A 14,608-nucleotide genomic window follows, 5' to 3' on the forward strand; every position below is an offset into this window, starting at 1 on the left:
GAGGGAGGGTATGGAGAGAAGGGGAGGGGGAGGGGGAGGGGGGCGAGGGAGGGTATGGAGAGAAGGGGGGGCGAGGGAGGGTATGGAGAGAAGGGGGGGGCGAGGGAGGGTATGGAGAGAAGGGGGGGCGAGGGAGGGTATGGAGAGAAGGGGGAGGGGGCGGGGGAGGGTATGGAGAGAAGGGGGCGGGGGAGGGTATGGAGAGAAGGGGGAGGGGGGAGGGTATGGAGAGAAGGGGGAGGGGGGAGGGTATGGGGAGAAGGGGGAGGGGGGAGGGTATGGGGAGAAGGGGGAGCGGGTATGGAGAGAAGGGGGTGGGGGGCGGGTATGGAGAGAAGGGGGAGGGGGGTGCGGGGGAGGGTATGGAGAGAAGGGGGGGTGGGGGAGGGTATGGAGAGAAGGGGGGAGGGTATGGAGAGAAGGGGGGAGGGTATGGAGAGAAGGGAGGGCGGGGGAGGGTATGGAGAGAGGGGGGAGCGGGGGAGGGTATGGAGAGAGGGGGGGGCGGGGGAGGGTATGGAGAGAGGGGGGGAGGGTATGCAGAGAGGGGGGGAGGGTATGGAGAGAGGGGGTGCGGGGGAGGGTATGGAGAGAGGGGGGGAGAGAGAGTGGGAGAGAGAGGGGGGAGGGGAGAGAGGGGGGGCGGGGAAGTCGTGGATTGGGGTCGGGAGAGGGAGAGAGAGAGGGGGTGGGGGTGGGGGGAGAGGGAGGGGGAGAGAGAGGGGAGGAGGGGGAAGTCGTGGATTGGGGTCGGGAGAGAGAGAGAGAGAGAGGGAGGGGGGAAGTCGTGGATTGGGGCGGGGATCCCTCCGCCTGCCTCTCCTCCCTCCGCCTGCCTCTCCTCCCTCCGCCTGCCTCTCCTCCACGGTCCTGTCTGTGCCGCAGTGGCCCTGGCGAGGATGTATGCCGTGTCTATGCTTAAGACCTTCTGCGACTGGTGGGCAGCACAGGATGTACTGTTTAATCAAGAGTAATAGCAATATGATTTACTTTTAATGTAAACTTCAATTTCGATTTGATTTCATGTTCAAAATATATTAATGGTGCCTCCTCAAGTGAGGGGGTAACCCAATGTCACTTTTATTGGTTTAATCAAAAATAGGCATAAGGTCCCCTGACTGATTATAGTTCTGCTACCTCCTTCAGCCCATTGCTTTTTTCAACACGTGCATGTGTTGCGTAGTTCATAAGAAATAAGAGCAGGAGTAGGCCATATGACTCCTCGAGCCTGCTCCGCCATTCAGTAAGATCATGGCTGATCTTCGACCTCAACTCCACTTTCCCGCCCGATTCCTTGAATCACCTCGAGTGCAAAAATCTATCAATGTTAGCCTTGATTATACTCAACGACTCAGCATCCACAGCCCTTTGGGGTAGAGCATTCCAAAGATTCACAACCCTCCGAGTGAAGAAATTCCTCCTTATCTCAGTCTTAAATCGCTGACCCCTTATCTTGAGACTATGCCTCCTAGTTCTAGACTCTCCAGCCAGGGGAAGCAACCTCTCAGCATCGACCCTCTCAAGCCCCCTCAGAATCTTATATGTTTCAATAAGATCACCTCTCATTCTTCTAAACTCCAGAGACTATAGGCCCATTATACTCAATCTCTCCTCATAGGACAACCCTCTCATCCTAGGAATGAATCTAGTGAACCTTCATTGCACCACCTCCTAAAGTAAGTATATCCTTCCTTAGATAAGGAGACCAAAACTGCACAGTACTCCAAGTGTGGTCTCACCAAAGCCCTGTACGGTTGTAGCAAGACTTCCTTACTCTTGTACTCCAACTCCCTTGCAATAAAGGCCAGCATTCCATTTGCCTTCCTAATTGCTTGCTGTACCTGCATGCTAACTTTCTGTGTTACTTGAACGAGCACACCCAGATCTCTGAACACCAACATTTAATAGTTTCTCACCATTTAAAAAATATTCTGCTTTTCTATTTTTCCTACCAAAGTGAATAACCTCACATTTCCACATTATATTCCATCTGCCACCTTCTTGCCCATTCACTTAACCTCTCTATATCACTTTGCAGACTCTTTTTGTCCATCTCACAGCTTACTTTCCCACCCAGCTTTGTACTGTCAGCAAACTTGGATACATTACACTCAGTTGTTTCATCTAAGTCATTAATATAGATTGTAGGAAGAATGAGGAGAGACAATATAAACTAGAGGGCACAATTCTAAAAGGGGTACAGGAACAGAGATCTGGGGGTATATGTGCACAAATTGTCTGGGCAGGTTGAGAAAGCGGTTAAAAAAGCATACGGGATCCTGGGCTTTATAAATAGAGGCATTGAGTACAAAAGTATAGAAATCATGATGAACCTTTATAAAACACTGGTTCGGCCACAACTGGAGTGTTGTGATCAGTTCTGGGCTCCGCACCTTAGGAAAGATGTGAAGGCCTTAGAGAGGTTGCAGAAGAGATTTACTAGAATGATTCCAGGGATGAGGGGCTTTAGTTACATGGATAGACTGGAGAAGCTGGGGTTGTTCTCCTTGGAACAGAGACCAGAGACAGTTGTAAGGGGATTTGATAGAGGTATTCAAAATCATGAAGGGTCTGGACAGAGTAGATAGAGAGAAACTGTTCCCATTGGCAGAAGGGTCAAGAACCAGAGGACATAGATTTATGGTGATTGGCAAAAGAACTAAAGATCACATGAGGAAAAACTTTTTCATACAGCGAGTGATTAGGATCTGGAATGCACTGCCCGATGGGGTGGTGGAGGCAGATTCAATTATGGCCTTCAGAAGGGAACTGGATAAGTACTTGAAAGGAAAAAATTTGCAAGGCTACAGGGATAGGGCAGAGGAGTGGAACTACATACGAACATACGAATTAAGAGCAGGAGTAGGCCATTCGGCCCCTCGAGCCTGCTCTGCCATTTGATAAGATCATGGCTGAACTGATTGTGACTTCAACCCTACTTTCCTGTCTCCCTACTATAACCTTTGACTCCCTTGTTAATCAGGAATCTATCTAACTCAGCCTTAAAAATATTCAATGACCCTGCCTCCACCGCTCTCTGGGGAAGGGAGTTCCACAAACTCACGACCCTCTGAGAGAATAAATTTCTCCTCATTTCCGTCTTAAATGGAAGACCCCTTATTTTTAAACTGTGGCCCCTGGTTCTAGTCTCTCCCACAAGGGGAAAGATCCTCTCAGCATCTACCCCTTCTAGTCCCCTCAGGATCTTATATGTTTCAATAAGATCACCTCTCATTCTTCTAAACTCCAGTGTATACAGGCCCAACTTGTCCAACCTTTCCTCATAAGATAACCCCCGCATCCCAGGAATCAGTTGAGTGAACCTTCTCTGAACCGCCTCTAAACCAATTACGTCCTTTCTTAAATAAGGAGACCAAAACTGCACACAGTATTCTAGATGTGGTCTCAGCAATGCCTTGTACAACTGTAGCAAAACATCTCTACTTTTATATTCCATTCGCTTTGCAATAAATGACAACATTCCATTTGCCTTCCTGATCACTTGCTGTACCTGCATACTAACTTTTTGTGATTCATGTACTAGAACATCCAGATCCCTCTGGGTGTCCTAGTACATGAATCACAAGCTGGATTGCTCTTGCATAGAGCTGGGCCGAATGGTCTCCTTCCGTGCTGTGTGACCTTTCTATGATTTTATGAAAATATTTGTTTAACGTCCGTACCATTTTCTCATTTCCCATTATAATTTCTCCTGTGTCAGCCCCTAAGGATCCCAAGTTTACTTTCGCTACTCTCTTCCCTTTTATATACTTGTAGAAGCTCTTACAATCTGTTTTTATATTTCTTGCCAGCTTACTCTATTTTCTCCCTTTTCAATTTTTTGGTTATCCTTTGCCTAGTTTCTAAATCCTCATGCTTATAACTATTCTTTGCAACATTATAAGCCTCTTTTTTAATCTAATACTATCCTTAACTTCTTTAGTTAGCTACGGATGGATCACTTTTCACATGGAGTTTTTATTTCTCATTGGAATGTATATTCGTTGAGAATTTTGAAATATTTCTTTAAATGTCTGCCACTGCTTATCTACCGTCATACCTTTTAATCTAATTTCCCAATCGACCTTAGCCAACTCGCGCCTCATACCTATGTAATTGGCTTTATTTAAGTTTAAGACTCTAGTTTCTTTGTCACTCTCAAACTCAATGTGAAATTCTAATTCCATCATATTATCATATTGTGATCATTCTTCCCCAGAGGATCCTTTACTATGAGATTACAATTAACCCTGTCTCATTACACAATACAAGATCTAAAATAGCCTGTTCCCTGGTTGGTTCTATTATGTACTGTTCTAGAAAACTGTCTCGAATGCATTCTATGAACTCGTCCTCTGGACTACCTTTGCCAATTTGATTTGCCCAGTCTATATGAAGATTAAAGCCCCCCCATGATTAATACTCTGTCCAACAGTATAGCTGATATTAGGGGACCTATAAACTACTCCCATTAGGGTTTTCTGCCCCTTGTTATTTCTTCTCTCCACCCATTCTGATTCTATTTTGTGATCTTCCGAGTCAAGATCCCTTCTCACTACTGTCATTATGTCATCCTTCATTATCAGGGCTACCCTGCTCTCCCGACCCCCCCCCCCCCTTCCATTCTGCCTGTCTTTCCGAAATGTCAAGTACCCTGGAATATTTAGTTCTCAACTTTGGTCACGTTGCAACTACGTCTCTTTACTGGCTATTAGATCAAACCCATTTACCTCTATATGTGCCACTAATTCGTCTATCTTGTTACGAATGCTTCGTGCATTCAGATAAAGAGCCTTTAATTTTAACTTTTTCCATTTTTCCCTGCTTTGACCTTATTCGTTGATGCACTATTTCCGTTAAACTCTCATCCCTTCCTGTCACACTCTGCTTATTTTTACCCAAATCGCTACACCGCTCTATTGTCTTGTCTTTTCTCTTTAGATTTCTAAATTTCCCCTCACCTGATCTCCCCCACCGCCCCACCTTCTTAGTTTAAAGCCCTATCTACAGCCCTAGTTATTCGATTTGCCAGGACACTGGTCCCAGCCCGGTTTAAGCGGAGCCCCTCCCAACGGAACAGCTCCCTCTTTCCCTAGTAATGGTGCCAGTGCCCCATGAATCAAAACACCCTCCTCCCACACCACTCTTTGAGCCATGCATTTAACATTCTGATCTGTTTGTCCCTATGCCAATTTGCGCGTGGCTCAGGTAGTAATCCAGAGATTATTACCTTTGAGGTTCTGCTTATTAATTTCGATCCGAGCTTCTCGAACTCCCTTAGCAGAACCTCATTCTTAGTTCCACCTATGTCGGTGGTTCCTACATGGACCACGACAACTGGATCCTCCCCCTCATGCTCCAAGTTCTTTGCCAGCCGCGAGAACATATCCTTAACCCTGGGACCAGGCAGGCAACACAGCCTTCTGGACACCCGGTCGCGGCTGCAGAGAACAGTATCTATCGCTGTGACGATACTATCGCCTATCACTACCACATTCCTTTTTACTCCCCCCACTTGAATGGCCCTCTGTACCACGGTGCCATGGTCAGTTTGCCCATCCTCCCTGCAGTCCTTGTTCTCATCCATACAGGCAGCAAGTACCTCGTACCTGTTGGACAAGATCAAGGGCTGAGGCTCCTCCATCACTACATCCTGGGTCCCCATACCTGCCTGAATTGTAGTCACACCCTCCTGAGCCTGACCACTGACTACCTCTAAAGTACTGCTTAACCTAAGGGGTGTGACGACCTCCTGGATCAATGTGTCCAGATAACTCTTTCCCCCTCCCTGATGCATTGCAATGCCTGCAGCTCAGACTCTAGCCCAACAACTCTGAGCCGAATTTGCTTGAGTTGCAGACACTTCCTGCAGATGTGGTCGCTCGGGATCTCGTTGGTCTGCACAAAACTCCCACATGCTGCAAATACGACACACCGCCTGCCCTGTTCATCTTACTACAAATTATTGCTATCTTAACAGTGCAAACTGAACATGAGCTCCCTGCATGTTTATAATTTTGGTAAAATTTGAAGCTGGTGGCAGAATTGGTACACTCACTCTTGCTATCTTGGCTGTTGTTGGTTATTAGAAACATAGAAAATAGGAGCAGGAGTAGGCCATTCGGCCCTTCGAGCCTGCTCCGCCATTCACTATGATCATGGCTGATCCTCTATCTCAATACCATATTCCTGCTCTCTCTCCATACCCCTTGATGCCTTTTGTGTCTGGAAATCTATCTAGCTCCTTCTTAAATATATTCAGTGACTTGGCCTCCACAGCCTTCTGTGGTAGAGAATTCCACAGGTTCACCACTCTCTGAGTGAAGAAATTTCTCCTCATCTCAGTCCTAAATGTCATACCCGTATCCTGAGACTGTGACCCCTCGTTCTGGACTCCCCCAGCCACGGGAAACATCCTCCCTGCAACCAGACTGTCTAGCCCTGTCAGAATTTTATATGTTTCAATGAGATCCCCTCTCATTCTTCTAAACTTGAGTGAATACAGGCCGAGTTGACCCAGTCTCTCCTCATGTGACAGTCCTGCCATCTCAGGGATCAGTCTGGTGAACCTTCGCTGCACTCCCTCTATGGCAAGTATATCCTTTCTTAGGTAAGGAGATCAAAACTGCACACAATACTCCAGGTGTGGTCTCACCAAGGCCCTGTATAACTGCAGTAAGATATCCTTGCCCCAAACTCAAATCCTCTTGCAATGAAGGCCAACGTACAATTTGCCTTCCTAACTGCATGCTGCACCTGCATGTTTGCTTTCAGTGACTGGTGTACAAGGACACTCAGGTCCCTTTGTACATCAACATTCCCCAATCTATCACCATTTAAATAGCACTCTGCCTTTCTGTTTTTCCTTCTGAAGTGGATAACTTCACATTTATCCACATTATACTGCATCTGCCATGTATTTGCCCACTCACTCAACTCGTCTAAATCGCCCTGAAGCCTCTTTGCATCCTCCTCACAACTCACGATCCCATCTAGTTTTGTGTCGTCAGCAAACTTGGAAATATTACATTTGATTTCCTCATCGAAATCATTGATCTATATAGTGAATTGCTGCGCCCAAGCACTGATCCTTGCAGTACCCCACTAGTCACTGCCTGCCACCCCGAAAAAGACCCATTTATTCCTACTTTCTGTTTCCTGTCTATTAACCAATTTTCAATCTATGCCAGTATATTACCACCAATCCCATGTGCTTTAATTTTGCACACTAACCTTATATGTGGGACTTTTTCAAAGGCCTTCTGAAAATCCAAATAAACCACATCCACTGGTTCTCCCTTATCTATTCTACCAGTTACATCTTCAAAAAACCCCAGTAGGTTTGTCAAACATGATTTCCCTTTCATAAATCCATGTTGATTTTGTCTAATCCCATTGATATTTTCTAAGTGTCCTGTTATCACATCCTTTATAATAGACTCTAGCATTTTCCCTACTACTGATGTTAGGCTAACCGGTCTGTAGTTCCCGGTTTTCTCTCTTACCTCCTTTTTTAAATAGTGGGGTTACATTTGCCACCCTCCAATCTGCAGGAACTGTTCCATAATCTATAGAATTTTGGAAGATGACAACTAATGCATCCACTATTTCCATGGTTACCTCTTTTAGTACTCTGGGATGCAGATTATCAGGCCCTGGGGATTTCTCGGCTTTCAGTCCCATTAATTTCTCCAGCACTTTTTTTTACTAATACTAATTTCCTTTAATTCCTCCTTCTCACTAGTCCCTTAGTTCCCTAGCATTTCTGGGAAGTTTCTGAGATTTTGAAGTATTCTGAGATCAATCATTGAATCTGGGGCCAAACAGCAGCACATGTATTCCTGATCCATCAACTCTATCCCTGATGGAGAGTTTAAATATAATACTTTAGCAGTGGCAATTTCAGAGTGCTTTGCAGCCTTTTTACACAATGACAAAATACTGCCAAAGGGGCCTTCTTGGGTGATTCTCAAATCACAAGGAAATAGTACACAGGTGTTGCACCCTTATTAAAATGCATAGTTTTCTTATTAATTCTGTAAGGGGGTTAAATGCTATAGAAAACAATTGGATCCTAAATTTTACATTATAAAGAAATGAAAATCTGGAAATCAGATGGGAATATGGATTGGTGTAAGGTGCAAAGACTTAGACTGGTGTATTATGCTAAGATGCTTTGCAAGCAATGGTAACATTTTTTCACGACTGATCCCTGTGGTAGTGGCAATACCATTACTATCTGCGGATGTGAAACAGTTGGAAGTATTTAAAATGGACTCAGTGGGCTTATTAAAGGATGATATACATAAGAAATTTGTAAATTATCTGAAGATCAAAGACATCAGTAAAGGGGAAAAGAAGGGTTCTGGATTGCACCAATCACTTCATGTTGTTCCAGGAAAGGTAGATCCTCATTGTGCAGATGTGACGTTTTATAAAGTGCACTGCCAGCTTATGCTTCCACCCTGGATGAAGAATCCCCTAATTTTACTATTGAATTTGAAAAGGATCAACATCGTTTATTTAGAGGGAGGAAGATATTGCATTACAGCTAATAAGAAGCACTACACACAAGGCAACACTATATGTCCAGTTTGGTAGTTAATTATTTTGCTTTACACCAACCAGAATTACTAAATTGGGGCTAAGATAATGGTGCCTGTTATGGCCACAATGTTACAAAAATGCAAGTAAACATCTCCCTCCAGACAGAAAGCTTACAACTAGTTGCAAATTTTGGCCGAAAAAGCATTATGTGTACTTAAATGTGCTGGCAGGAACCAGTTAGAACTGAGGACGCGACTACTGCCACCACGACGGTGACAATAACACGTTCTGGTATTGCAACCGACAGAATGCGGGAGGACAGTACTCACCCAACCCTTTGTCTGGAATGTGTAATTTGATCGTCTGCTGCAGAATAATTCAGGTTCTCTGGGATGCGTAATTTGATCCAGTCATTGTCAGGTAGGCTACAGAGTTCAGAGCACCCACGACGGCCCCGGGTTCAGGGAAGGCGCGGCGCCGACGGCCCCGGGTTCAGGGAAGGCGCGGCGCCGACGGCCCCGGGTTCAGGGAAGGCGCGGCGCCGACGGCCCCGGGTTCAGGGAAGGCGCGGCGCCGACGGCCCCGGGTTCAGGGAAGGCGCGGCGCCGACGGCCCCGGGTTCAGGGAAGGCGCGGCGCCGACGGCCCCGGGTTCAGGGAAGGCGCGGCGCCGACGGCCCCGGGTGCAGGGAAGGCGCGGCGCCGACGGCCCCGGGTTTAGAGAGGAAAGTGTGAGGCCATGGAGGGTTTTCAACATGAGAATTAGAATTTTAAAATCAAGGTGTGGGCGACCGGGAGCCAATGTGGGTCAGCGGGCATAGGGGCGATGGGTGAACAAGACATGCTGCGAGTTAGGATACGTGCAGCAGAGTTTTGGATGAGCTCAAGTATATTGAGGATGGAAGGTGGGAGGCCAGCCAGTAGAGCATTGGAATAGTCAAGTCTGGAGGTAGCAAAGGCATGGATGACCATTTCAGCAGCAGATGAGCTGAGGCAGAGCGGAGACGCATGATGTTACGGAGGTTGAAGTAGGCAGTTTTGGTTACGGAGCGGATATGTGGTCGAAAGCTCACCTCAGGGTCAACTGGGACGCCACAGTTGCGAACGGTCAGTTTCAGCCTCAGGCAGTGGCCAGGGAGAGGGATGGAGTTGGTAGTTAGGGAACGGAGTTTGTGGCGGGGACTAAAGACAATGGCTTCAGACTTGCCAATATTTAGTTGGAGGAAATTTTTGCTCATCCAGCACTGGATGTCGGACAAGCCGTTTAGCAAATCAGAGATAGTAGAGGGGTTGAGGGAGGTGGTGGTGAGGTAGAGCTGGAGTCAGTGTACATGTGGAACCTGACGTCGTGTTTTCGAATGATGTCGCTGAAGGGCAGCATGTCGATGAGAAATGGCGGTGGGTGGGGGGGGGGCGGGGGGTTGGTTGAGGAGCAGGAGCAGGAAGAGAAGCCATTGCTGGTGATTCTCTGGCTATGACTAGATAAATAAGAATGGAACCAAGCAAGGGCAGTCCTACCTAGCCAGATGCCAGAGGAGAAGCGTTGGAGGAGGATGGTGGGGACAACCGTGTCAAAGGCTGCAGACAGGTGGGGAAGGATGAGGAGGGATAGTTTACCATGGCCACAGTCACATTGGATGTCGTTTGTGACTTTGATAAGGGCTGTTTCAGTACTGTGGCAGGAGCGGAAACCTGATTGGAGGGATTCAAACATGGAGTTGCGGGAAAGGTGAGCACGGATTTGGGAGGCGACAACACATTCAAGGACTTTGGAGAGGAAAGGGAGGTTGGAGATGGGGCAGTAGTTTGCAAGGACAGGGGGATCAAAGGTGGGTTTTTTGATGAGGGGGGCGATGACAGCAGATTTAAAGGGGAGGGTGTCAGTACCTGGGGAGAGGGAACAGTTAACAGTATGAGCAAATATGGGGGCCAGGAAGGGAAGTTGGGTGGTTAGCAGTTTGGTGGGAATAGGGCTGAGGGAGCAGGAGGTGGGTCTCGTTCAAGATGAGCTCGGAGAGGGCTTGAAGGGAGATAGGAGAAAAACCAGAGAAAGATGCAAGTTCAGGGCTAGGGCGGGGGGGAACTGTAGGGGAAGGGAGGGAAGCAGCTGAATGGATAGTCTCAATCTTAGTGACAAAGTAGTCCATGAGCTCCTTGCATTTGCTGTTGAAGGTGAGGATGGATGAGACAGGGGAGAGGGGTTTAAGAAGACAGTTTGGAGTGAAGAGAAGACGGGGGTTACCTTTGCATTCCAGGATGATCCAGCTTTATGTGGTCCAACCAGATCTGGTGATGAATGGCTAAACCAGTTGTCTGCCATAAATGTTCCAGTCTGCATCCCTTGGACTTAAGGGAGTGGAGATGAGGGCCATACCAGGGGGAATGACCAGGGTGAGAGAGGGTAATGGTTTTAATGGAGACAAGGGCATCAAAGGTGGAGGTGAGGGTGTGATTGAGCAGATCAGTCGCTGCAGAAATGTGGTGAATGGAGGGCCAAAGGTTAGACAGTTGGGAATTTGAAAGTGCTGTTGTAAGTGTCTTGGGGGAGAGTTTTTTCCAAGGGCAAACACAGAAGCAAGTTGGATTGGGAGGGTGAAGGGGGAAGTGGATGGAGAGGGATACAAGGAAATGATCAGAGATGGTCTTATCCGTGATCGACACAAGGGAAGTAGAGAGGCCAAGTGAGATGGCAAGGTCGAAGGGGTGGCTGTGAATATGGGTAGGGGAGTTTATAAGGAGGGAGAGATTAAGGGAAGATAGGAGGGCAGTGAACTCAGAGGAGAGAGAGAGCATAATGAGTTGAGATGGAAGTTGAAATCACCGAGGATTAGAAGTCGCTCGGTGCAGAGGCTGAGGAAGGAAAGTAGTGAAGATATTTTGGTGAGAAACTTGGCGTGGTACTTGGGTGGGTGGTAGAGAACGAGGATTTTAAAGGAGAGGCAAGAGGGGTGGAACAAGATGAGACGCTCAAGGGAGGAGAAGGTGCTAAAGGAGTAGGGGGACAGACCAAAGTGTGATTTGGTGATCAGAGCCACACCACCACCTTAGTGGTCTGGGCGGGGCAAGTGGTGAAAGATATAGCCAGGCGGGGAGGCTTCATTAAGGGGAACGGTGTCATCACCCTTCAGCTAGGTTTCTGTCAAGACCATGATGTCGATGCAATCATCCATAATAAGCTCATGGATGGCAAGGGCCTTGTTTACAAGTGAATGGACATTCTGGAGGGAGATGCGGAGGGGGCCGGTGATAGTTGATCCGCTGGCAGAGTCCACAGGGCCAGCGCTGGGGGGAATGAATGGGGTGTGAAGGAGATTGGCAAGATTTGCCCTCAGCTGGAGCGCTGGGCAGGAAGATCAATGAGAGAATATGATGGGGCAGTTGGGATTGCTGCTCGTAAGGAGGCAATGATAAGTGCCTCGATGGGCCCTTCGGAAGATGCCAAGAGAGGCACAGAGGGAAGCTGTAGGCTTATCGAAGAAGGAGTCAAGCCGGATATAGCGGCAGGAGAGTATGAAGGTTGGGGCAGGGATTTGGGGGGCAGAGTACTTGAGAGGTGATAAAGAAAGGAGGCATGACGACAGGAGGGGTGCCTTGGAGGGGTAAAGAAAAAAGGGGAAATAGAAGTAATGTGCTCGGGCCGGGAGCAGCAGCCAAATGGTCACTGAAACTGAAGTTACATAGGTGTGGTTACATAACAGGATTAGGATGGATAGGTCCTGGTAATAAACATGGAATAGAGAGGAGACAATATGAAGGTGTCCAAAGTTCAAGTCAGAGATCCTGTGGTGGGGTAAAGTTGACGTAGACAGGGTGGAGTCAGCTTGGAGCATTGACAAACTGATGTCCAGGTTCGGAGTCAGGTGTGGAGGGCAAGCCAATAGGTTGCCTTCAATTCCACGTGCTCTCATTTTTGTTAACAGTCTCTTACATGGAACCTTGTCGAATGCTATCTGCACGATCTGATTTAAAAACTCCCACCAAACTCCCCTGTTTGCTGGAGGAGTGAGGCCTCCACTTTGAGCAGCTTCCCACCTCACTTTGACTCTGAAAACAATCCACGCCAGGCCAACCCAGCAATTGACTTGTAGGCCCCTTCAAATATGTGCCACCATGTACCCGCCCTGAGGGTATGGTAGCATAGTGGTTATGTTACTGGACCAGTAATCCAGAGTCATGAGTTCAAATCCTGCCATGGCGGCTGGGGAATTTAAATTCAATTAATTAAATAAAAATCTTGAATAAAAAAAACTAGTATCAGTAAAGGTGGCTATGAAACTACCGGATTGTTGTAAAAACCCATCTGGTTCACTAATGCCCTTTAGGGAAGGAAACATGCCATCCTTCCCCGGTCTGGCCTGTATGTGACTCCAGACCCACAGCAATGTGGTTGATTCTTAACTGCCCTCTGAAATGGCCTAGCAAGCCACTCAGTTGTAAAATCTCGCTACGAAAAGTCATTATAAGAATAAAACCGGACGGACCACCCGGCATCGGATCACTCGGCACTGGACACGATAAAGGCAAACCAAGCCCAGTCGACCCTGCAAAGTCCTCCTCACTAACACCTGGGGACTTGTGCCAAAATTGGTAGAGCTGTCCCACAGACTAGTCAAGCAACAGCCTGACATAGCCATACTCACAGAATCATACCTTGCAGCCAACGTCCCAGATTCTTCCATCACCATCCCTGGGTATGTCCTGTCCCACCGGTAGGACAGACCCACCAGAGGTGACGGTACAGTGATATACAGTCAGGAAGGAGTGGCCCTGGGAGTCCTCAACATTGACTCTGGCCCCCATGAAATCTCATGGCATCAGGTCAAACATGGGCAAGGAATCCTCCTGCTGATTACCACCTACTGCCCTCCTTAAGCTGATGAATCAGTCCTCCTCCATGTTGAGCACGACTTGGAGGAAGCACTGAGGGTAGCAAGGGCACAGAATGTACTCTGGGTGGGGACTTCAATGTCCATCACCAAGAATGGCTCGGTAGCACCATGACTGAACGAGCTGGCCAAGTCCTGACGGACATAGCTGCCAGACTGGGCCTGTGGCAGGTGGTGAGCGAACCAACATGGGGGAAGAAACCGACTTGACCTCGTCCTCACCAATCTACCTGTCGCAGATGCATCTGTCCATGACAGTATTGGTAGGAGTGACCACCGCACAGTCCTCGTGGAGACGAAGTCCCATCTTCTCACTGAGGACACCATCCAACGTGTTGTGTGGCACTACCACCGTGCTAAATGGGATAGATTCAGAACAGATCTAGCAGCTCAAAACTGGGCATCCATGAGGCGCTGTGGGCCATCAGCAGCAGCAGAATTGTATTCCAGCACAATCTGTGACCTCATTGCCTGGCATATTCCTCACTCTACCGTTACCAACAAGCCAGGGGATCAACCCTGGTTCAATGAGGAGTGTAGAAGAGCATGCCAGGAGCAGCACCAGGCGTACCTAAAAATGAGGTGCCAACCTGGTGAAGCTACAACTCAGGACTACATGCATGCTGAACAGCGGAAGCAATATGCTATAGACAGCTAAGCGATTCCACAACCAACGGATCAGATCAAAGCTCTGGAGTCCTGCCACATTCAGTCGTGAATGGTGGTGGACAGTTAAACAACTAGTGGGGGGAGGAGGAGGCTCTGTAAACATCCCTATCCTTAATGATGGCAGAGTCCAGCACGTGAGTGCAAAAGAAAAGGCTGAAGTGTTTGCAACCATCTTCAGCCAGAAGTGCCGAGTAGATGATCCATCTCTGCCTCCTCCCGATATCCCCACCATCACAGAAGCCATTCTTCAGCCAATTCGATTCACTCCACGTGATATCAAGAAACGGCTGAGTGCACTGGATACAACAAAGACTATGGGCCCCGACAACATCCCGGCTGTAGTGCTGAAGACTTGTGCTCCAGAACTATCTGCGCCTTGAGCCAAACTATTCTAGTACAGCTACTGGCATCTACTCGACAATGTGGAAATTTGCCCGGGTATGTCCTGTCCACAAAAAGCAGGACAAATCCAATCCGGCCAATTACCGTCCCATCAGTCTACTCTCA

At 47.9% G+C, this 14,608-nt stretch overlaps 1 protein-coding gene across 5 annotated transcripts in view; it reads left to right on the plus strand.

The window, feature by feature from the left end:
- cdpf1 (cysteine rich DPF motif domain containing 1) overlaps positions 1 to 14,608 on the plus strand; it is a 55,832-nt gene that overhangs the window by 3,247 nt on the left and 37,977 nt on the right. The window contains exon 1 of one of the 5 annotated variants that reach the window (XM_067999851.1): positions 8,864 to 8,967. The exons of the other annotated variants lie outside the window; for them this stretch is intronic. The gene's annotated coding sequence lies outside the window, so the exon portion shown is untranslated. Of the gene's footprint in view, positions 1 to 8,863; positions 8,968 to 14,608 lie in introns of those variants that run through there. 5 annotated transcript variants of the gene reach the window in all.

The sequence above is a fragment of the Heptranchias perlo genome, chromosome 18, assembly GCF_035084215.1.
Source record: "Heptranchias perlo isolate sHepPer1 chromosome 18, sHepPer1.hap1, whole genome shotgun sequence".
NCBI classification, from domain to species: domain Eukaryota; kingdom Metazoa; phylum Chordata; class Chondrichthyes; order Hexanchiformes; family Hexanchidae; genus Heptranchias; species Heptranchias perlo.